The sequence below is a fragment of the Trachinotus anak genome, unplaced genomic scaffold, assembly GCF_046630095.1.
Source record: "Trachinotus anak isolate AG129_WGS33_773 ecotype Australia unplaced genomic scaffold, CSIRO_AGI_Tana_v1 ptg000003l, whole genome shotgun sequence".
Taxonomy (NCBI): Eukaryota; Metazoa; Chordata; class Actinopteri; order Carangiformes; family Carangidae; genus Trachinotus; species Trachinotus anak.
This window is the reverse complement of record NW_027273854.1, coordinates 7586892-7608657: the sequence shown is the minus strand read 5'-3', so window position 1 is coordinate 7608657 and position 21766 is coordinate 7586892. Positions and strand designations below refer to the sequence as shown.

General features: G+C 39.4%; 1 long non-coding RNA gene across 2 annotated transcripts in view; it reads left to right on the top strand.

Annotated features, from left to right (window-relative positions):
* Positions 1-21766, top strand: part of LOC139614046 (uncharacterized) — a 127466-nt gene that overhangs the window by 10880 nt on the left and 94820 nt on the right. The window contains exon 3 of one of the 2 annotated variants that reach the window (XR_011686885.1): positions 15700-21553. The exons of the other annotated variant lie outside the window; for it this stretch is intronic. This is a non-coding gene — a long non-coding RNA (uncharacterized lncRNA). Of the gene's footprint in view, positions 1-15699; positions 21554-21766 lie in introns of those variants that run through there. 2 annotated transcript variants of the gene reach the window in all.

The following is a 21766-nucleotide window of genomic DNA, read 5'->3' as shown; positions in this document are numbered from 1 at the left end:
TGTGATAAATATTAATAAATTCATATGCTTGACAAGGAATTGTAAGTCTTTTTGTCTCTACTGGTTTTCCATCATTCATTGACCAGTGAAAAAAATTACATTCAATGTGGTATTAAAAAATCTTAATTTAGGGAACCATGCAGAAGCCCGGTATAAGGACTGTCACTACAATATGCTACACATTCGAGTTTTGTCAAAATTCTCAAAATTGGTCTAAAGGATCTGTTTCAAGTTTTCTAAAAATGGCAGGAGGGAGATAGCTGACAACAGAGAGGAACATTTGCTTGATAAAACTGAAACACATGGGCTCATTAAAGCCTCTGCTGGAGTATATGTAACAGAGCAAACTGAGCCTGACGTGGGTGCTCACTGCTTGTGACAGAACGTTCACAAGCCTGGGTCCCAGGGGTGCTTCGCAGAGAGGCTTCACCACAGTGCCTCATCCTCTCAGCAGACAGCAGAGAGTGGCAGCCCCGAGGGAGGGCCACTCAGTCCTGTCTGCTCACTGGCCAAGGCACAGACATGTACTGTCAGATATGTCCGTCCACTGGGTAGCCAAACTTCTGTGGTTACATGAAACTACATGACCTCTTTACCCCTCATTTCGGTAGAGTTTTGGCAGGTTTGGGAATTTTACCATTTCTGTACCCTTGGGTACATGCTCGGACAGAGAAAGTGTGAGACTGTCACAAAGTTGGATTTTAGGCCAAGATAAAAGGTCTGACCATGTCTTCTCCAGGCAAATATGGAAACATCATTTAGTGGACATTCAAACCAAAAATAGCAGTATGTTTAAAAAAAAAAAGAAAGGCGAGAGCCTGTGTTAGTGTGGGTGTGTTGCTACAGGTAGATTAGGTGTAGGCACTTAGGTTTCAATATCTATCTCAATATTGAAGAACTAAAACTCAACAAATGACATCGTAAGTCATGTTTTTGCAAGATAGATGGCGCATTCTCTGCTAATAAAAATATGAAACATGGCATGTTAGACTATGAGCTTAACAAATCTTGATGTTTACTGTACCAAAATGAATCTGGCTATCAAACTATAGCCCAACCAATACTGGATTTTTAGGCTCAAACTGATACTGATTTTTGAGAATTAAAAAAAAATTATAGGGACATATCAGCTGATCATAATTAAAAGCAAACAAACACAAAAACAATATTAACACTGATGCCTTAGATCACATGTGTCAAAGTCAAATCTCTCGGGCCACATCCGGCCCGTGAATGAATTATCTTTGGCCCGCATGATAATATCTAATTACTATTAGAGCTGGCCCGCCGGTATATTTACCACCATAATACTACAAGTCCCACAATGTACTGCCAGTGTGTTGGCATGTCAATCACGGGCCCGCGAGCGCGAGTCTGCGCCTTACTTGTTCATCAGCAGCCTTATAGAGCCACTCACCACCTGTGTCAACTTTCAACTATCCCTCTCCCGAAAAAATGGCTAAATGAAAGGTTGACTTTCAGGTTGAAAACAGAGTTTTCCAAGACAGGTGGGAGGCAGAGTATATGTTCGCGGATGTGAAGGGCAAAGCTGTGTGTCTTCTGTGCGGAGACAGTGTGGCTGGAATGAAAGAATACAACATTAGAAGACACTATGAAACGAAGCACCACGACAGATACAAGCATCTGGACTCAACAAGCAAACTGAGCTTTAATGCATTTTTAGTTTTTAATGCAGTTTCATTTTTGCATTTTTTCTCTTGCTACTACAGGACATTTGATTTTTCTTTGAAGGAAATTATTTTTTGGCTGTTGTTTGCCTGTAGAAAAAATGTTTTCACTTGAATTTACTCTGGAAAAGTTGCAAAGCCATAGAGCCATAAGAAATGAAAGCAACTGATTTGATTTTTAATTTCATTTATTCAATGATTAATGTTGTTTTATAGGCAATAACTTATAGGCCTTGTTAGTTCCAGGTTCAATATGTACAATAAGGTCATTTCAATAAGTTATCAATAAACATTGAACCAGTCCGGCCCACTGTGTATTTGAGTTTGACACCATTGCCTTAGATAGATCATGTAAAACATCGTTTGGCATTTTTGTACTAAGGTTATCACTTATGAACTGACATCACCAGCATAGTATCGGCAATAAGCTGATATCGACCCAGCAGATTTATCAGTGTGTTTCTAATGAAACCCCAACTGAGTTATGCCTTGGATTTTGGGCCACTGCCTTGGACAGTTCAAGTTGAACATCTCTGCTACGCCTTGCATTTCAATAATGTTACTCTGGCTGATTGAACTGCTCCTCTGTCAGGTAAAAATAGTACACGGGACCTGATATGACTGTCTTAAGTGCTGTAAAAGTGGGGCAAAGGCCTGAGGAGGCAAAGTGTTTCATTAGGGTTGTAAAGTTGGCACCTCCATCCAGAGGTGTTTCACTGACGTGGACCCAAAAGCCTCTAGGAGGCTCATCATTTAATTCTGTTGTCCCACAACCACCATCCTCATTCTTATTCTGGCACTCATTGGAGTTGCAGTACACTGTATTTACTGCAGTGTGCAGTCCTTGAGTGTCAGCATTAGACCACAATACGTAAAATAATTGGAAAATAATTCCCAAACATAACATCCCTGTCAGCAACAATAGGCTGATGGATAATGGGCAAATAAGCCTGTGGCTTGAATGGATATAGTCAGCCTTTAAGGTCTTAAAGTGCTGTCATCCTTATATCTGACCATCTTCTTATCTGACGATCTTATATTGTGGATGACCTGACTATGGTTGATCTACTTTTCAGATGAGTTGTGCAATTTGCGTCATTAAAAGGTACTTAATTTAGATATTTAATTTTAAAGTTCAGCCGCTGCTAGCGCTGACAGCCTGTTGTGAAATGTTTGAACAGCTAGCTCACTATCTGCAGCTGCCAGTGGGGGCCCTTGTTCTGCTCTACATCCTCGGTAAGCTTGTCGTAGCAGCACATGTACAAATTCTCCACTGGAGCAGAACAAGAACCACCATCTCCTACAGTCTGCGGTCCAAGACCTGTCCAAGGGGCGAGAGACCTGCCTGTAGGCAGGGAAACATTAAGCTGGTCAGCAACGACTAAACTTTCTAATTTAAATATGTACTTTAGCACCTCCTAAATAAATAACACTGTCCAAATGAATACGCCGCATGAACTTAGCAAAAAGTGTGATTGGTTGTGATACAGTTTGTAAACAGAAGACAGTGACGAGTAGCAGAAAGTAGACAAACATCAGATTTGACAAACAGATATTTGTCCGTTGGGCCTTTAGCCTTGAGTTGAAGTGACAGGCTTGTGATCATGTGATCATGTGATCACATCAGATAGGTGGCTGCCCCGTCTCTCCAGCCCTGGATCCAGACACCATCAAAGCCGAGCATTTGATGTAATGCTTGCAAATACTTTTAAAGTTATAGGTACATGCTGAGAAGTTACTCCTCGTACATGAGTTAAATACACGCAGTGAGCAGCAGGTTCATAACCCATGCAGTGCACTGTTGTATCAGAGTGTGCAGTTTCAGCATTTTTAGCCTTTCAAAAATGTATTTCTTCATGTCAGTTAAAAATCTCTGATATGTAATCTTGCCAAAACCAATTAGGCTACAGTAAATCTGCATCAAGAATTCCCATATCAAAATGGAAGCACTCCTCTGAGACACACGCCAGGACTGCAGAGTTAATTAATCCCTGCAATCAGAGGTCTGATGAAATAAGAGCTGAATGTTGCCCCTCCCAAGACAACTGTTAACAAAGCTGTTCTGCTCTTATTACTTCTGCAAACTGCTTATCAGACAGCTCCAAATCTAAAGCCCAACACGCCATTTGCAATCAAGTGTTACTCTTAGGAACTGAACTGAAAGTATGATTGTGACCCAACGTATTCACTTCAGGACCATTGAACTGTAGCCCCGTGGGAGGAGCATTAATCAAGGCAGAACTTGTAGTATCTACTGTTAAGTGGCATTGCAAAGATGTTATTGCAAGGACCTGTAGCCCAGGTTCAAATCTCATGTGCTCTTTAAAAGCAAGATTTTTCTGGAAACATTCAGTTAAACTCACAGTGTTTTCATTATGTCATTGTAACAGTGATGTTCACAGATCAGTTGGCAGCTCTTGAAGCGTCAGTGTTGAGAACTGAATTAAAGTCTGTGAAAAATAACACTCTTCTTCAACCAATTTAAAGATATAATCCATGATTAATGTAGTAGTATAGATAGAAATGTTATTTTACACATCCTGTATGAGCTGTATAACTTGTGATATTTCAGGCAAGAAAAATCTGGACCAACTGCAGGGATGTTCCTGAACACATCCTGTTTGAAAGCCATGTTTCAAAGTTGTCTGCGTTTTTGTCAGGTGTCTCTTGGTTTTGTTTGAAATGTTGGCTTCAGTCAGTGTTCTCTGCATTGGCAGACAGTGTAATGCATTGAATAAGAAAAGACAAAAGTTTGGCAATGGGGTGCAGTAAAACCAGTGAATGATATTTTTAGTCATAATGAACCAGTGTAATCTAATTGTTAATTGTGCTCAAACCTCAGTGTTGTAAATTACTGTTTTAAATCAGTATTGAATACATTTGGAAGCAATGTTATTGTGGTCGTATCTGAAGGCAATTCACTAGCTTGTAAACTTAATTGTTTACATTCTGGAAGTGCTCTGTGACGTTTAGTGTCATTCACCGGTGCTCACTGTAAACTGTAGCAAGCAGTTGTGGCTTAATTACTCAGTCCATATAGTTTGTTCATGCAGATTAAAGAGCAACAACCTAATTAATTTAGACACAACTGTTAACTTTATAAAGTGTTGTGAGCCTGATTTATTTTCCAAATACAGTAAACAATGGATGTTCCCACTTGCTAGCTCCATTTTCTATATCTCTTTTTTTTGTTTAAAGCATCCTATCTAATGTGCTGGAGTCATGAAGAGACTGACAAAAAAACTGCTGGATGATCTTTTTGATCTGAAAAACAGAGGACTTTTTTCAGCCCTGAGTAGTGTGCTTTGTCTTCTCCACAAGCTGCATACAGCTCCAACAACCTGCACCAAGAAAGCAGGCTGCAGATTTCCTGAGAGGCATATTCCAGGGCAAAAAACAAACAAACAAAAAAACCCTCTTTAAATCACTCACTACTGTTCACAAAGCTTGAGTGAACGCCAATAATATAAAAATAAGAGGACGCTTTAGTGAATTAATAATCAAACTGAAACTGTGAAATTGAAGAGGACCAAAAAAGGATTTTTGAGAAGTGATTTGGACATGTACCCCCATCCCCAGTGGAAATCACACCTTTGCATGGCGCCTCTGCTTACTAATATGGAAGCAGTCATGTCTAGACAGCGACAATTAGTCAAGCTAAGTCTGAACACCTCTTGATATCACCCAGCTTTGCAGCAATGTTTGCAATGGTGGTGAAGTTGTCTACACTCCTGCGCCAGTACTACCACAGTCCTCTCCTGCCGGCCACAGAGCAGCTTCAGATCTGTGTGTGTTGCTCAAAGGCACCTTGATGGTCCTTTTTCCCCAGTGTCCCTTTCACTTTCATCGCAACTTTCTCCTGTTTGGGATTGTGTCGCCAATGCACAAAGCAAATAAAAAATATTGCAAAAGCTAATCGCTGCCAGTGGTGCATGTAAAAAAAAGCCTACCACTGGCAAATGACTGTGCACTTCTATCTCCTTGAACAGTAATACAAATCTTGCGTATAAATTATAGGCCCCCAGTAGATCATAATGAAAGCTCCTGATGACTATGTTTAGTATTGTGCTCCCATAAGGCCATGCTTTTCACGTGTCAGCAAGCTATTATTCTGAACGTAATTAGGATAAAGGTGGATGGAGACATCAATATTGGGTGTGCACGCTGAGAGGCGACAATAAAGCTCAATGAGTAACATGACAATGATAATTGCTTCTTTTATCACTCTGCCACTGTAACATATTTTGATGTATTAAACCAAATTCTTCCCTCTGTTGCTTTGTAGTGTTATTATGGGAGCAACAGGAAGAAATGACAGTGTTGTATCTAAAATCTATGTTCATTAAACCTTCCCATTGCGTAATGCAGGAAAAGTAAAAACACCAAATTTTATAAACTCTTGTTTGTGGCCAGCTTGTGTGAGTTGTATTGGTTTACTTGTGCTGTCAGTATTTTTTTCCCCCATTTTTCCAGAAGCTAATGACAGGTATTTCTACCCTGAGTACAGATCGACAAGGGAATAGTTTCTGAGCTGCATTACTGCAGCAGATGAGAGTGAGTGTTTCACTTTGAAACTGTTCAACTCAGAGATGTTCTGATACAGTTTTTTCCTTCCCCATTCTGGTTCCAATATATTGGCTGGTACCGAGTCCTGATCCAATACAATTGCTTTGAAACTAATTTTAACAGCTGTATACGAGTAACCCTGTATGTACAATATATATAACATGATTGCTGTCATTATTGTCTGGCATGGCTCAGGTTAAAACCTTTGTAAAAAAATAAATAAATACATGAATGCTGAAGAATCGTTCTTTTATTATCTAAATTAACTGTCATTCAAAAGAAAAACATAAATAAATGTCGGAATAAATAACAATTCCTACACTAGTTGTCCTCACACTAGTTCCACCCTTGGAAATTGAAGTCTTGTATACTGTACATTGCCTTTTTATTGGTGGGACTTTATAGTGTAGCATATTGCCAAACTGCTGATGTTTTGCTAACGGCTAATGACTAATTCTTCTTCACCACTCTAAAACAGTAGTTGCCACTGGCTGCACAGTGCAGCTTCCTGTGTAGCCAGCTGTTTTATTTTGGTGTGAAACTATCAAGTTTTTCACAGATTATTTGGTATCAGTTTGGTGCATAGGCTTGTGTACTCACTGATACAGAATCCAGTATTTGAGGCAGTATGGGAGGCATTTCTGATACTAGTATAGGTATTGAAACAACTTTGGTTAAACTTGCACAGCACAGGAGGTTGATATAAAACACCTGAGGCTAGAGAAAAAAGTGACATATTTTACAGGATAAGTCAAAACTTTGGCTTGGTGGTGGCACTGGGTGCAAATTGAAAGGATGGCAAAAGTAGGATTCATTCTTCAGGAAACACGTATGTGTGTACAAAATGGCCTCCAGTGAATAACTGTTAAGATATTTCGGTCAGGACCAAAGTGGTGGACCATTTGTATTTTAAAGTGTACAGCATCTTCAGTACTATAGTGTACATTAGTTTATAAAATATTAGACACTGGATGTTCTGTTCTCAGTGTTGAAGGCTTTTTGTGAGATCTGTTGCTCTCAAACTTACATCAATCCTTTCCACCAGTATTGGATGTTAGTGAGGTGTTTGTTTGCTCGTCCTTTGCACAGTCTTAAATCCATTTATTCTGTCGTTAATTTAACCAGAGACTCAGCTGCTCAATCATTTCGGCAGGAACCTGTCACTCAGGAGCTCTCAAACCCTCATTCATCTTAGTATGGTGTGTGTATTAAATTATCTTCAGCCTAGACTGATTTGTCATCTCTATTTAGTTTTGACATGGCATGATAACCGTGACAAAACATTGTTTGTCCTGTAAATTAGCAACCAATGCTTCACAGACAACAGTTCAAGGGCAAGAGTTCTACAAAGCAGCTGTATATGTATGGGCATAATCTGCCCAATCATCCTGTAGTGTGCGGCCAGCATAATCTGGGTGAATGACTTTTGACCATTTCTTTGGAAAATAACAATCCAAATAACAATGACAAATACGATTTTATAGATAGACGAAGATGCAGGATCTTCTGCAGTGGTTTAAATTATGTTTGATCATTCTGTAGAAAATAATTGAGAACATTTAATGTGCTGTGTTTGGATGCCAACCCACCTGGGTAAAGTAAGAGTGCATACAACTACAAATGCAAATCTCTTCCACAAATACAAAACATTGTTACACATGCACAAGCTTGATGTGCAGTGTATCATGCAGATTTATTTTACAGATTTACAAAGGTTGATTTACAACTACAGATTTTGGAATTATTTGTAAGCATCATCTTACAAGCTTATGATCTTTTTGACCCTGATTTGACCCCATATACTGTATGTTCAGAATGAGATCAGGATGTTTAGGTTTTGGGTGGAAAATTAGGACATGCTTAAATAGTTTCCCCGACAGCTGAAGTTTTCAGAAGCATCTGAATGATTTTAATGTCTGTTTTCACTCAGTATTGCTTCTTTCTTCAATTACCTTCATCAAATAATTATACATTTGAAACTTAAAGCCTGCCACATAGCTGTTTATTCTGTCTCTTCATTTTCTTGCCGCTGGCAGTGTGAGGCCCCAGTCGGGGAGATGCATTGAATCCAGCAGTCCTACCTACGCTTCAAGAAGGATGAAAATCAGACACTAAAGGCTCCCTCAAATGCTTATCCTGTTTACTCAATAATCATCCCTTTACACCACAATCTGTTTAAGTATTTTTGAAGCTTGCTATATGATATTATAAAGGTATTCAGAGCTTTTTTTTGTTATGTCCTCATGTATTGATTTTAGGCAGAAAGCTGCAAGGCTTTTTTTCTGCTTTGCGAATACTAATTAGTTTACAATTTTTTGGTACAGTTTGCATCGCATTTCCCATGTACAATTTAATGTGTATATACACTGCAAAATGTATATAGTGGAAATATAGGTCCTCTCTGCCGTCCCTGTGACAAAGGCACATTTATTTAGGGATGGTTTTGCCTTTAAACAGAAACAGTCAACAAAGGTGAAAATTTCCAGCTTCCATGACTCTGAACTCTGCTAAGGAGTCTTCAAATTCAAAGACATTGAAAAGTCATATCTTAAAAAAGTGACACAGTAAATGCAAGAATATATAGGGGTTCAAATGGACAAATATAAGACATTGGTGACTTTAGAACAATTTCTTTAGAATAAACTATATTGTAAATGTTTGTTTAACAGAAGAAGTGTCTGATGAGCATAATTAGTGAACAGTGTTTTGTCAGTTCTTTATTTGCACTTTCAGAACTTTTCAGGGAATACCTTTTCTTTGATATATTAGCTTCAAATTAGATTCCCTTAGACATAGATTCCCATGTGATCTGTTCATTCTTTCTAAATTAAAAGGAATAAAAGTCACAGGTTAAGACGTTCATTGAATCTTAAAGCCTTGTGAGTCATGATTTCTGGTCTTACATGATAACCAGCAGAGCTGATTGAGGGGGATGACCTTCACAAATGCTTATCCAGGGCTGGTGCTCAGGGCAACCTAATATTGGCATTGGATTATTCCTACATTCCTAATTAGAGTGCTTGGGCTTTGGATCAGCCTCCTTCAAGGAGCATCCATGCAATTATATTTATCACGAGTCTAAATCTAAACAGGTTGGTGGACAAAAAGGTTGTTTTGTAAAGAAAGGATTTGAAAATGGTATTGATCTTCTTGGTGAAAATCTTGCCAGCAGGGAGAGTTTTGTCCATATTGAAACATAACTCAGTTTCTGACCCAGACTCCATTTCCCCCTTCATTTTATTTAAACATAATACTGTCCAGAATTTTGTTCTGCTTCATCTCAGAGCTACTGTGTCTTCAATTTCTTTGAGAGAGTACAGCTCTCAGTGCTGTCCTCCAGGGCCTGCACCTTGGCAAGCAAAAGACAAGTAGCTCAATAGTGGAGAGATGGTGAGACTCTGGCCAGAATCGCTGTGCATGATGAGTTGGGATTTACTTCAATAAAAGCAGTGGTACTGCCATAAGTACAGGCTATTATCATCATGTACTTTCAGTGAGTTGGAGGGCTAAATCTGACTGGATCTTCCCTGTGGATAAGAGGTCTAATGAGAGAGGCCAAACTCATATGGTGAACAGAGCTGAATCACATATACTTGACCTTGTGGGGCCATTGTAATAAGGAAAACCTTTGAGTAGACCACCACTCCAGTATTTCATTAAACAATGATTTCCTTTAATTGTTCTTAAAGGTTGAGCAATAGTGTGTTTAATCAGTGGGATAGATTACTTTTCACCTGTTCACAGTGAGACTGAGAAGAACATGATGAACCTGCCCCTTGAAAAAGATGCATACGAAATCTTTGGTGGAGCCTAATGATAATAAATAAGTAGAATTGCCTTTGCAGAGTCACATGAGATATTAAGATAATTAACAATTCAAATAGCCACACTTATGTCGAGCTTAACTTCTTTAGCTCTCTGTTAATGACTTCCTTTAATCATATTTTGAAATGTGACTACTGCTATTTTTCAAAAGTGGTGGCACTTCACATAATCCTCACCAGGTTTGCAATAAGAAGGAATCTGTCAGTATAATCAGTGCTTAAGTTGTAAATCAGAAGGTGAATGTGAATATGAATATGAGCATATGAGACGAGGCGGATGCAAGTCCCAGAACATGTACAGAACACTGTGCTGAGAACAACATGCTATGTACTCTAATGCCTGTTTACTACGCTGCGGGGCTGACAGGCCTCAATTTCAAATAATTTGCATGATATAAATGTTATGGCAATAATTTGAAACTATTTTAGGCTTCTTTGCACAACACACACAAATGTACACATCACCACTTCCTCAACCTGTGGGGCTTACATTCATTTCTCAACAGGTTAAACATATACAGTAAGACAATAATACTTCACTGCTCACAAAATAGAATACACACAGAGCTTTCTAAAATATTAATAGACAAATGTATGCTTACCTTATCTAGATAAACACACCACACTACAGCCATGTCCAGACTCTCCTCCCAGTTTTGGGTTTTGCTGCCTTTGTGTGTGGCAGTTCCACGTCCTTTGGCCGCCCACAACCTTACATAAGAGACTGAATTGAATTCGGCCAGGGGTGGTTTCTACAAGATTCAGAAAGAGAAAATATGATATGGTGGTAGAAACAGAAAGGCACAGTTTAGTGTGCAAATCAAGTTCATTTGAGTAAATCCACGCTCACACTCAGCACTTGATGTATGAATGCTTTTTACAACAAATAGCTCCTTCATTTCATCAGGGATGTCCTTTCGAATGACTGCGCGCAGGCTGACAATATCAAAGTGCTGATGAATGAAGCGATTCAGCTTCAACTTTGGCTCTACATACATTGCACCTATGTCCTTTGGCCAGGACTGTGTGTAAAGCATCTTCGACTCCTCAATAAACTTGTTATATCCAATTTTATCTTGCAACCCGACCCCCTTGAGATAACATATGGTCCTCCAAGTTCTTGGCCAAACTCAGGAAAAACTGCTTCTGGTGTTTTGTCGCTGGCTTTTCTTCCATTTAGTGTCGCACCCTGGCGAGTGTTCCCCTCAATTCCCCTCTGGCTGAGTTCTGTGTAGCGTCCCGGCAGCTCATGGCCTCAAATACCCTGATTTCCCTATGAATTGCCTTGTGTGCCAAAATGATGCTACTTTCTCTTTTTTGAAGCCCGAGTGACAGCTGGGATAATTCTTGTACTGCACTGCGAATGATGCCCAGGTACAAATGCATGGGAAAATATGCTCATAGCAAGTCTATTGTAGGTGTGCTTTGTAATGCCATCACCTGAGGGATTCCCTGTTGCTGTTTTAAAATGTTTGTAAAGTGTTGGGTAGTTCTTCCACATTACTTCTATTGTTCTAAAACTTGATGCCACCCACCTCATTCTGTTATCTGACTGATTTTGCATAGCCGGACATCTAAACTTTCTGCAGACTCGCTCAGGTCCATTTGATTTTTGTTAGATGTGGTACAAATTGCGTATTGCTTGTTCATCAATATTTGCAAATAATTAACAGCTCCCATCGCTTTCATTACATTGCTTCGGCGAGCAGTCATATACTGAGAGGTCCTGAATCCTGTTCTGACAGAATCTGGCATAAAATAAAGACCTGACAATAATGCTTCTAACTCTGTAAAAGCAGTATGTCTGATTTTAAAATGCTTTCTTTTTTCAATTTTTTTATTTTTATTTTTTATCACTTGGTTAGACTTCTGATGGATATCTGTCTGCATCCTTAGAGGAGCAGTGCTATGTGGGATCTTAGCTACACTTCCCTGAGCCTGTTTGCTTTTGATCAATGTTTGTCAGATTGACTGAGTTAACAGTAGCCTGGAGTGTGCACCTGCGACCTGGCTGCAGAGATTATTCTATGTTGCTGTTCATTAAGCCAGAACCTTTTTAAACCAGCAGCACTTGTTTCATGTGCGACTGCTCAGCAAACGGGCACTGGACTTAATGTTCTTTTCATGCATTTAGCCTGCCTACCACAGTTTGAACAACACACAAGAATGTCACATTAAAGTTACATCATTTAAAATAGACTTTAATAAGTTGAATTTCCCATGAGGATAGATGAAGTAATATAATGCTCTGCATTTCTGAAAACGAGTTGGCCATAACATAGTTATGATATGATAATGTATTTTCAACCAAATGTATTTATATAGTGTATTTCATTCACAAAATCCATGCAAAGCACTTTACATAGTGTGTTGAGTAACATATAAACTGCCCACAGACTCAGACAGTTCTAACTCCAGTGTGATTAGTTGATCAATTGGCTGGAGGTGATAGTAGTAATCACCAGTTTTGGAGACTGACGTAATCCTCCCATGCAAGCTGGCAACAATACAACTCATTACATAACAGTGCGTAAAATCATCCAAAATTCCTTTAATGAATAGAATTGGGGACGGTTGCTGCATGTTGTCTCTCATCTCTGTCCCTCATTTCCTGTCGGCTCTCAATTGTCACTGTTTGCTAACAGCAAAAATGCTAAAAAATATTTAACAAATTGATACTGATATAAATTTTTTAGTTTGACATGTACAATAGATAATGACATAATTGTGTACGTCTTTAATTCTTGCAATCCCCTGATTTAAAGGGGAACGCCACTGATTTTGCTTCTTAAAGTCTGTTTACAGAAGTTGCTTGAAGTCAAGCGATGTCATTTGAGTCGGTGTCAGTTGGGGCTGAAGACTACACGTTTGATAATGAGAGAAGTCTGTGTTTGAGGCTAGCAGCTTAAGGCTGCATTAGCCTCTACTAACATAACACACCTGAACATCTGACTGAACTATAGGCAGATGAGTTGCATTGTGGGTAATGTAGGCACCAGGTTTTGACAAGAAGGAGGTATGTCTCGAATAGAAATAGATGATATCTGGTTCTGCTGCATTGATTTTGATACTTTTTTAAAAAACAGTCCATTGTGTGATAGGAGTGCGTGCTGAATCACTGCAGTATTCTTTTATGGCATTTCAAGATTTACAGTCATACCATGTGGTGGTTGTCCAGAGGCAAACTAAGCTGGGTGTGAGGAAAACACTTGGCTGAGAGCTTTTTTACAGGTTGTAGAAAAAAGCTTTTTTTTTTTTTTTTTAGCAATATGCACCAATCAGCTGCAATATTAAAACCAGTAAGTGTTTTTAATATGTGGAGATTGGGGTGTGTGGATTGGAGGGTTTGCATTCAAATTAGTTTGAACAAATTACATACCAGTTAAAATTTGTTCACATTTACTTAATTCGCACTTACTTAATTATAAAATCATGGAAAAACCTTTTGCGCCCCCCCCCCCAATCTAATTGAATTATGGGCGATATTAGCACTTTTATCATAAAGTTGTTTCCAGCTAGCAAGCTAAAGCCTTCAAAACCATCAATTCAGCATTCGACTGATTATTCAGATGACAGTAACTATGTGGTGATGAAAGAGTAAAAACAAGTGCTATAAAAGAACCAAAGAGAGCTGAGCCTGGTGCAGTGACACACAGTGGAGCTGGATGTAAATCTCTGCTGCTCCTCGTGTATGTATCCTCTCTGTAACTGTGTTCACAGACCAGCGTCTGTTTGTCCGTCCTGCATATCAGACTGTTATTTCACTCGAGGATCAAGCGCTCCCTTTAATTTGTACAACTCCTGCAAACTGTCCAACACATCTTGGTGTTATCTCTTTCCACTTCACAGCGCTCTCTCCTATTGTGCGCATTGCAGTGTACGTCTCTGAGCTGCAACTTCAAGTCTCTGCTCTTGTAATGTGCAACCAGGGAGCAACTCCAAATTGCTGTTATAATGTGATTTTCAGACATTCTTTACTAAGGATATACACTACCAATAAATGTATTGTCAACAAGAGTAATAGTCTTATTAAATGCTTATAAATATATAAAGAGATGTGTGCCTTTGATTTATTCAATGAATTGTCTGGAGCAGATCTAGTGAACTTTAGATTACATGTGAGGAAATAAAAGTCAGGACTCGGATATGTCCTTGCTCTCAGAGGGGCTCTCATTGTTGATTTGATGAATACTGGTTATGCTGGCGCAAAAAAACTTTCAGCACATGCCTCTCCCACAGTTGAAAATACATCATAAGCCATATATTGTGTGACCATAAACCTGTTGAAGCAGCAGTGCCTGTGCTATCACAGGGTGAGCGGTAGCTGCTACGCATATGTTGTTTGCACGTGCTCTGGACTATGATATCCAGGGGCCCTGTTCCAAAAGATTTGAGGACCAGACCGCCATTGCCCCTCCGGCTGTGTTTGCTTTTGGATCTAACTCATGTGAAATTGATGTGTGGCGGACACTGATCCATGCTGAAATGGGACAACACCCGAAACAAATGTCAAAATCATTCTCATCCATGGCTCCCTCTAAGCGCCACCATTTTTCTTGTCCACATCTCTGGCAGCTATGAGAGGTCAGGCATTCAAATTAAAGGGCCACATAAAGAGTAAAGGGCCCAGTTGTGAGCAGCGTCACATGCTTCATGAATCACGGGTATGCCAAGCACATAGATGAAAGGGGTTAGCTTCCTCCCTGCAGGGAAATCTGGCATGAATGTGAAGCCATATCATTCTTCCCAGAGGACCCTCTCAGCTCCTACAAGAGTATAACAGTACAGCTCAACAACACGACATGTTATTTCTTCATCTAGCAGATCATATCTGTCCTCACATGGCCTCTTGTTTCACGTTATCTCTGAAAGCACAAATCAGAAGAAGGCCTGTCAACAGCATCCGTATCTATAATGACTACTGTCATACTTATTTTTTCATGGCCTTTTTTAGGACGTTAGCTTTGTATTATAATGAATAAAATAATTAGACACATCTAACTAAAACTAATGCAGTTTAATACCACAGTCCTGTGGTAAATCCTACATTAATGGAGGTTATGTTGTTATGCTTTATTTAAAAATGGTTTTAAAGGTGTTGATTCAACTGTGTGATCAATTCAAAGGCTTCTTTATATGGACAGGTGTTTCTATTATTTTGTCCAATCCATTTATATAATAGTCTAAATAAGAGAAACACCTCTCTTTCCAATGCATTACAGTTCAGCAGGACAACAAACCACATCCTCATCCTCTTTCTTTTAGCACTCAAGCTTTGACGTATTCTCCATTCAAACACACACTGAATAAACACCACAATAGGTAGCCTTAACATAATTTATTTAATTGCTTTTAATACATTTGTACCAGTTAAATAAGCTAAACTTTATAAAAACACTGCTCTCTTCCCTAGAGTTTCGCTGTGCTTTACCTTGAACTTTTCCATCTCCACCTTTGTACCACTATTCACACTCAGTGACCCATTGAGCTCCCCTCATCTCTGCATCTGAACTGAACTTGTACCACCCGACCCCATTGTTTAACCAAGTCTCAGTTTCACCCAGTGGATCATCACATATAACAACAAATTATTTTTTTTATCACTCCTTTTTTTGTTTCAGGTCCCTGGAGGTCAGGGGTCAAGATCAGCTTCAGATAAAAAATGCTGGACCAGACGGGGGTACAGCCTTTCTACACAACACTTCCTCTGCGTAGACCTGCCAACAGTGTACAACTCCTCACTGAAAGTCTTTTCAAATGATCATATTTTTTGCCTTCAAAGAAATGATTGAACACAGCTAGTGGTCGTATTGACAAATAATTTGTCTGTCTAACGCACTCCATGCATCTATGCATTATTTATTTTATGTAAATGAAAATAAGGACATTGATATTGACAACATGTTTTAAAAAGTAGAGGGCCCAGCTATATCGTTGAGAAAAAGAGAGGGAGAAACAGTCTTTCCAAAATGTTTCCTGCTGTGTGGAAGCATTATCACCTGCTATCTCAGTGCATGGCTGACTTTTCTGATGAAGCTGCCATTGCCTGAGAGCAATGGTGCAGTTTGCTGGAAAGCAAGCTTTTATGTGATGGTCGCTGTATCAGCGGGCAGCGGATGATAATCTTGTGGAGTCGATACTGAAAAGGATAATGAAGTCGCTTATGGCCATCACGAGAGGAACAATGCACAAAGAGAGACGCAGAGCCTTTTTAATTATTAATACTCTGGCAGCAGCCTTTTCCATGTGGGCAGCGTTAACCTGCTGCTCAGCCGCTCACGGACAGAGAGACACCATAGGAGGTTCTCATGCCCTAATGTGCTCTGTAAAGTGGCACTGCTCAGACCACAGAGAAAACCCATTTTCATCATCATTATGACAGGACTCTTGTAAATTCTAGCTGGGAAAAATTGCCCCAGACACATGTAAACTACCATCTGGCCTAGTTGTCACCACCACAATGCATAAATAAGAAACTCATTCTGGTTTCCTGTGTCCTTTGTTGTGGTCTCTTTGTTGCATTTTGTTTTGAAGCTTTTGACGTGCCATCTTAGCGAGTCTACACATTTACATAATAATCACAATATTTACATAACTGAGCTTTGGTGAAATTCCAGTATTTGATTTTTCAGTACAAAGACCCTTGTTCAACCCAAAAACTGGTGAAGCAACAAAAAAGAGGTTCCTATGAATAACACAGAGACACTTAATTCAATAGCGACTGAAAATTACAAATTGGATAGAAACAATAAAAAAATTAAAATGCAATAAACAATAGAACTAGGCTAAAGGCTTGTATATGTATGTATTAAGCCCCCAAAAAAACAAAAACATAAAAACAGCAATGAACCAGGCTGTTTACCCAGAATACTTAAGTTGTGGAAGAACAGATGCTCAAAAAAAAAAAAAAAAAAACGAGTGCAAAAAGTGCACAGTGCAAACTTATGCATGCAGTCAAAAGATTAGACTTGTCACCACAATAGGCCACGCTTGGATAGGACCCTGTCTGAGAACAAAAAGAAAAGAAGCAGGTTTTGCAGATGGCTGGGTCTGCACATAAAACACAGCATCAGCAAAACCACTCCTAAAACCAAGGAAAAGCTGAAGGTGATCAGTGGATGTAAAACACCCTCTGGCAAAACACACGTCAGTGGTAAAGGAAGAAAAGAACAGAGGTTACACACTAACGGTGCATGAGTCAACTCATTGTCTACATTGTACTTTTATCAGGTCTTGGTCTGTAGATAGCATGATAAATACAAGTCTGGTGCAAAACTGGAGAAGCTACTCCCCTATCCTCCTAATTAGCTCTTAAAGAAATTACTCGATTTCTTGTTCAGTTGGATGTAGCTGATGTTTGATGAAACCTCTGAAGCGGACTAATTAAATAACTGTAGATCAGTTTTATGCATACAAAGAATGAGTAAAAGTGACTTTTTTTTTCCTGGAGGTTATGAGTATTTGTTGGTCAGGACCTGGAGTCTCAAGATGTGGAAGAAATCGTCCGGTACATAATCGCACTTTAAAAAACATGAGTTATAATTTTTACATTTTGTTTTTTGTCCATGTGATACATTGTGGTAATTAGTGAGCTTGAGTAGATCATGTTGTTTCCCCTGTTTCCAGTTTTTATGCTAAGCTAAGCTATCCGCGTACTGCTATATTTACAGACATGCAAGTGGTATCAATCTTCTTTTTTTACCTCTGGTAAGAAAGCGAGTAAAACCACCAAAGCTACCAAAAAGAAAAACTATTCCTTGAAGGTGGATTAATGTTAAAGGCTGAATAACTCAACCTGAGCGACGAGACACAACAATTTGATTACTCAAATCCTTAGATCACAGCAATCGTAGTGAATAAACGGTGGTGGTAAGATGAAGCAAGGAAAGAGTCTGTGACTGTGATGTCGGGATGAAGCAGCTGCCACACCGGCTGACCCTGCAGGGTGGCAGGAGGCCTGGCCCCTGAGGTTAATTAGCCTGGACAGGCTTGTGGTGTGTCATGCCTGGTGCAGGAGTTAGCATCTCTCTGTCTCCCTGACAGCAGTCTGGCAGAATATTGACATAAATACACATCAGGATGTCCTTTGTTGTAAATGGTGTTAAAGTAAAATACAATACAATTCCTAAAGTCTGGAACAAGCTGGAGGAGAAACATGAAAACCCTAGCGACAGCTCAATTATCCGCACATCAATCAGCGGGGGATGTGATTGGTTCTGTAAATGGAGCTGGAGTGATGTGTTGTGGTAGATCGATGGCCCAGCAGTCCGCTTCTCAGACGAGTCCACCATCATCATCATCACCTCCACCCCCCACAGTTGCTTGCATCCTGTTTCTCAACATGCTGATGTCTTAAAAAATAATGCAGATCGTGCAGAGTTTAAAGCTTTGATCGTATTGTTTTGTGTCAAAATGAGAGATGTGCATGTAGAGTATTGCAGCTGTGTTGATCATGCAAGAATTCAAAGTGGAGAGCCTGTGTGCTTCACAATTTACCTGTAATGTAATACACATAACACACATAATTTTTATTGAAAATATAAGCACAATTTCAGTAAGTTTGAAAGTGAAAAATATGTTTTACCAATAAGTCAAAGCCAGTGGCAAAATGACAGATGCAGCTGCATACTATAAATCAGGAATCAAGCCTTACCTTAACCTTAATAACTGATTTTTCTGGCCATGTAACAGAAACATTGATATAGTGAACTTCTTAGTAGGCAATATGGCCACAAATGTTATCACGATAAAAATGTTCATATTGGTCCATATTGACAATTATCACAATAAACAATCATCATTTCTTTCAGGTTTAAAGGCTGAAAGTGATTTTGATTTTTTGTTTATGATCAGAACATGACAAACACTTGTCAAACAGCGAAACATTTCACAAATCCAAGGTATAACAATTGAAACAATTGTAATGACACATCTAACTAATCTAAAACCTAACCTGTGCAATGCATATATATATTTTTTTTAGGATGTGATTGACAGTTTGTGATTGATTTCTGTTCATGCTATCTATGTATTGAAATTAATTAGATTAACCATTTATCGACCATTTGTTATATTCCCATCCAGGAAAAATCATACTGCGATCATGTATCACGTTATCGCCCGCCCAGCCCCACTTGCCAGCGAATGGTTTCTATTTGACATTTACGGAGCAACATTATCATTCATCTGTATTGGTGTTGTCCATCTGATGATTGTAATACCAATATTCACTCCCTGTTAGCTCTGCTTTTGGTCTCTGCCAACTCCTGAGGGAAATAATAATAATGACTCCACTGCATTCACCAGGTAGCTGCTAACTGTGTCCGTCTGCTGTTTGGTGCTGAGCAGACAGTGTAGAGTGAGTTTGAATCAAAATATTAAAAATGTGTCAGACAGCAAAGCAATGAGCTGAAACTCATTATAGAGCTCCGTAAAGCTGAGGGGCTGAGGGGAAGCAGCTTTTCTACTTTAGTTTCATAAAGATCCATGAACTTAACTTGACATTGTTTTCTCTTCTTAATATATTATTTCACTATCTATACTTTGATAAGGATGGACATTGTGTTTACAGTAGCTCATTTCTCATTTCTCTTGGTAACCTGGGAGCTCCTTCTTTAGTCTGTATGCGTTTGTGTGTTTACTGTTTTGTTGAGAGGTTTTCAGACAGCATAAATGTGATGGTAAGTATCGTATAAAAGCCCAAAAGGGCATTCTTGACGGAGGCTATGAGTGTGATGTGATGGAATAGGTAAGAGGCAGCGCTATACATATTAGAGATGGGAGGTAGGTAGAAATGCCATTATCTATAATGTCTGAGAATGGAGAGCTCTCACACCCATTTCTAATATTATCACCACCCAGTACCCTCTGAATCCTCAACATCACTCTGATCTCCTCTTCTCCTGTACATCACAGAGAAGACAAGGGTGCTTTTAAGGAGTAATTTGCTGTTCACTGCTTTTATATATATATATATATATATATCTTGGACTCTGTCTGCAATGACCCTGGGCCTTCTGCTTCTGTCATCCACATTGTCTTTCTGTTCATGATCCTCTCTGATAATAGGGGGCGCTGGGCTTTAATCTAAAACTGAACAAATATAATTTATGTCTCCCCACATTAGTCATCATACTCTTGCTTTGAATGCAACTCCTCCCTGTTAATCACCCTCGTTCATGCATGACGCTCCATTACTCATTTGCTGCAATAAGATAGGATGTGTAGAAAATGGCCTCATTAAATTTTACAGCAGCCTCCATCACTGGCAAAAAAGAAACATCATCCACAACCAATTTGAAAAGTTTGTTCTTGCACCTTCATCAGAGAAAATAGCAAACTTCTCCTCAAATAATGACAGTTGTTTGGACAAAAGTGTCTGCTTGAGTTGTCACACACACTGTACCTGTTTGAAAAGTTTTCAAATTTAGATTTAGATTTGAAGTTCAGGATGGTGTTTCCGCCTTTCTGTCAGTGATAATCAAATGCAGCAGGTGGTGAGGAAATGTGCATCTCAGCAATCATCTCCATTGACATGTGTTAATAGCTCATCAGACTAAATTGTACTAATAACTGCTTTCAGGAGTCATGATTGCACATGCTTCAAGGTCTTGATACCTAATAGGGCTGTGTTTAATTCCTGAGATGTGCATCGATAAAACGTTTTCAGAATAATTGAAATACAATCATATGCAGTGAGAAGTTAAATTGGTGCAATGCTTTGGTGAATGGTTACATACCTTCTTTTTAGCTTCTGCTTAATGTTACTGTAGCAGATGCAGACTATTGCTTTTCCATGCCCAACATCTATCTACTGTATTGTCATTGAATTTAGTGACTAAATCTGAATTTGGCCTCAAGCTGGTAATCCTGGCTGGTGTTGTTGGCTTTATGCTTGTGGCTGTGGCTATGAGCTTCACACACCTGAGTCAGAGGAAGCAGAGCTGAGGCATCGGCATATCTTATCATTTAGTCATTCAGCGTTACCCTTTACCTTTTCTGGCTATTTCTCCAGTCAGGATAGAGTGTTGGGTACAGACTGGTTTTAAAGCATGCAGATTTGAGGAAGGCTTTATTTATGGGTCTATAGGTGTCAAGAACAGAGAGCTTCATAGCAAGACACGATGTGTGAGTGAGGAAACAGAGTGTAACTGTAAATCCTAGATGAATTTCACAAATAAAGACTACTCCAATAGAGAGATATATATATTTAGAATAATTGATTGCACAATATCAAGTATGATGTAGGAGGATTGAGGGTCTGAAGGGAGGGTTGAGGGGTGACAGGTTAAGGATCTAGGGATGAAGGAAGGAATTGGGTTGAGGTCAGCTGGTTGTGGGACAATGTCAGGGAACCATGAGAGTCGGCAATCTTCAGTTGGAGAGCTGTCTCTTCGCATACTCGATGAACTGAGCCCCCAAAATGAAACTTCAAGTTTGCATGGGCATCTTTGATGTCAAGTGGATCATTGCTGATGTACGTTAGACGTGCTGGAGAAGAACAGTAGCAGGGAAGTTTATGATGTGGTCAGGGGTTCCCTGTTTGGAAACAGTGGACGTGGCCCCGGAGTGGAAGGAATGGCTAGAGTATAGCTTGGGGGATATTCCTGATCTGGATAACAACCACACAGATTGCACTTTTTAAAATACAGCAAAGAGCACAGGATCAAGTGTTCCTCAGTGTGTTCC